The sequence below is a fragment of the Dipodomys merriami genome, unplaced genomic scaffold, assembly GCF_024711535.1.
Source record: "Dipodomys merriami isolate MVZ:Mamm:240054 unplaced genomic scaffold, mDipMer1.0.p SCAF_320, whole genome shotgun sequence".
Taxonomy (NCBI): Eukaryota; Metazoa; Chordata; class Mammalia; order Rodentia; family Heteromyidae; genus Dipodomys; species Dipodomys merriami.
Genome location: NW_027204716.1, coordinates 1,228,544 through 1,231,882, shown reverse-complemented (window position 1 = coordinate 1,231,882; position 3,339 = coordinate 1,228,544).

Below are 3,339 nucleotides of genomic sequence, written 5' to 3'. Positions count from 1 at the left end.
TAAAGACTAAAGAGAAACTTCTCTGAAGAGGAAAGAAGGGTAGCCAATGGATACTTGAAGAAATGCTCATTCTTCCTAGCTACACTGAGATACTACCTAACCCCAGCTAGAATGGCTATAATGTAGAACTGTAATGACAAGACAAGCTGGACAAGATGTCGGTGGGATTGTAATCTTGTTAAACCATGTTGGAAAGTAGTATGGAGGTTCATCAAAAGACTCCATATAGAGCTCCCCTATGACACAGAAATCCCACTTTGGGACATTTACCCAAATGATCAAAAACAAACCCATACTATCTCTACCAGCACCACTATGTTTATTGCAGTATTATTTGCCATACCTAAGATATGGAACCAACCCAGATGCCCCTCAGAAGATGAATGGATCGATAAAATGTGGCAACAACACTTGATAAAAAAATGTACTTGTATTCTTGTCCATGTAATTTTAACTCCTCTGTACGGTATTCTTACAATAAAAAAATGTGGTATATATACACAATGGAATTCTATGCTTCCATCAGAAAAAAAATGACATTGCCCCATTTGTTAGGAAATGGAAAGAGTTGGAAAAAATTATATTTTAGTAATCCAGGCCAAAAGAAACATAGCTTCCATGGTTTCCCTTATTTGCAATAACTAGTATATGTTTGAGATAAACACAAACTGTCAGACAATTTGATTTTAGGTGAAATGAATATCAAGATAAGGACTCAAATGGTATTTCTTTCTTGCTGTTTTTTCTACCATATTTACAAGATGATTTCTTTGTTGTTTTTATGTCCCTCCACCAAGAAATGACCTCTATTTTCACAGTATTTAATGTTGAAATAATTTGGGGAGGGGAAGGAAAAAACATATTGGGATTCATGTGAACCCACTGCAACAATTACATATACAAGACGTTATGTCAAAAATCGAACTTTACAATTTTGGCGCAGGGGGACGGGGGGGGCAGAAAGGGAGATGGGAAGGGATGGGACGGAGATACAAGGGAGGAGGCAACAATGCTTGATAAGAAATGTGCTCATTACTTTGTTCATGCAATTGTAAACCCTCGGTACGTATTTTCACATTAAAAAATCATGAAATAATAAAGTAAAAATCCATGCCAACTTTTTTTGCATGTTGTGGCGCTTGAACATTGGGCCTGGGCACTGTCCCTGTGCTATTCAGCGCAAGAATAACACTGTACCACTTGAGACACAGTGCCGTTTCTACTTTGCAAGAGATATATTGGCGCTAAGAGTCTCACATGCCCAGGCTGGCTTTGAACCACTATCCTCAGATCTCAGACTTTTGGGTAGCTAGGATTTCAGCATGAGCCACCAAAGCCTAGATTCAAGACAAGTTTAAAAAAGGAAGCTTATTGAACCTTCTGGCTTTTTCTAATAAACAATGTTATTTTTCAGCATTAATTTATAACTGTGAGTAATTTTTAGGTGTATCTTGGAATTTTTTAATAGAATCAAACATAACTGTTACTATTACTCAGTATCTCACAAAACCATTGTGATTGACTTTCCCCAAAGGCAATTATTACATACTATATGACTCATTATTATTATTACACTCTATATTGCATGTAGTGTGAAGTGAAAATAGTTTGGACAATTTCGTATAAATTAGTAGATGCTACTTTAGCATTATAAATTCAGAACTGTGATTTTAAATGAAGGAAAGAGGATTTCCGAGTTAAAGTGAAATATAAATATGTAATGTGTCCCAACTGAATCAAAAATTCTGAGTTCATACAGACAAAAATATTTTCTTTCCACTAAAGTCTTTGAAGTAATACCATTGGAAATAATGAGACAAGAGGAGGAAGAATTAAAATCATGTCAAACAATGTCTGTTTTTCTGCTATCCCTCCACTATGAAGACCTGCCCATTCCCAGTTGTCACAAAATTTCAAGTGTCTCTCTTACAATCTATTTGGAAAGTTCTAAATCACTGACTATTTTTGTAATTTCTGTTATATGAAACAAAACATTGTCACAAAACAACTGAAATAAAATAAACACATATGTTGAAGTCACCACAACTGGAAAAACAACCAACAAAGTAGAACTCCGCCAGGAACAAAAACATGTTTTGCCCAGTTTTTTAAAGCACAAAAACCTCAAATACATGTTAACTTGGAGTAGAGCCATAAAGAAACTGTCTCAGAAATATGGTTGCATTAATTTGTAATTAAATTCATCTAGATGTACCTAATGTAGCAAACCCCTTGAATTGATCAAATTGTTTAAAACAAATGTGACTGTATTCAGAGTGAATCTGCACATATTTAAAAGAATAAAATAACAAAATCAAGGCATACTTAAAAAATTCAGAAAAGCAATGAATAAGTGCAATATTATCCATATTGAGAACTAATTCCTACTGATTTAACAACAAAAAATATGCAACTAATAGAATCTGAGCAGTATACAAGAGTGTATATATTTTAAACTATTCCAAATTACACTTTGTAGAAGATTGAATGTGGGTAATCTAAAGGAGAACATCAACACATGATATAAATGAAGTTAAAAATCTCATGAAAAGAGAGAAGTAGTTTCTGGAAAATAATAGCTAACAAATGGTGGTAAAAATTTTTCTAGTACTGACAAAATTGCATACCTATTTATTTAGATCCAAAAAAAGACCCCAGTTACTCAAGGTGATTTGAAACTTTGGCAAAGTAGCAGGATACATCTGTAACATTATTATGGATGTTGACTCAGGCATGAAATTCATTTCTTCTTTGATCTGACAAATGAATATATGAAAGAATATATCTTCTCCAACTAAATATCAAGACTTAACTAAAGATATCACGAGAGAAGTCATTATGTAATCTGTATTGCAACTGTAATAAGAAAAAAATCAGTCATAGTGATTCTGAATTTATTGTAAATGTTGATGTTTTTCATAAATTATTACCTTTAGTTTGTATTTTCAAAATATTGTGTTACATGATGTACATTTTGGTAACTAATTTTGAATGCCTCCTTAAATTTTGTTCTGTGTATAATGTCTCTCTTCTGTTCCTAACCTAGGAAATGATTTTGATTCCAAAAACATTCTAATAACCACTGTTTATAATTCACAAAATCTCATAAGCATGACACCAGTAAACATTGATTAACATTTTGATACCAGGGTCTCATGACTTATAAGGCCTATCTGCATGAGTTACATTGTATCTAGATTCCTCAGTCTAAATTTAGCCACTGTTAAGAAATGTTTATATCTTTATTTGTCACCCATCAGAGATTAAACCTGAGTATAATGCCTAAGGAAAACGATAAAGTAAACAAATGCAGCATAGAGTAACTCACTCGTTTAAAGT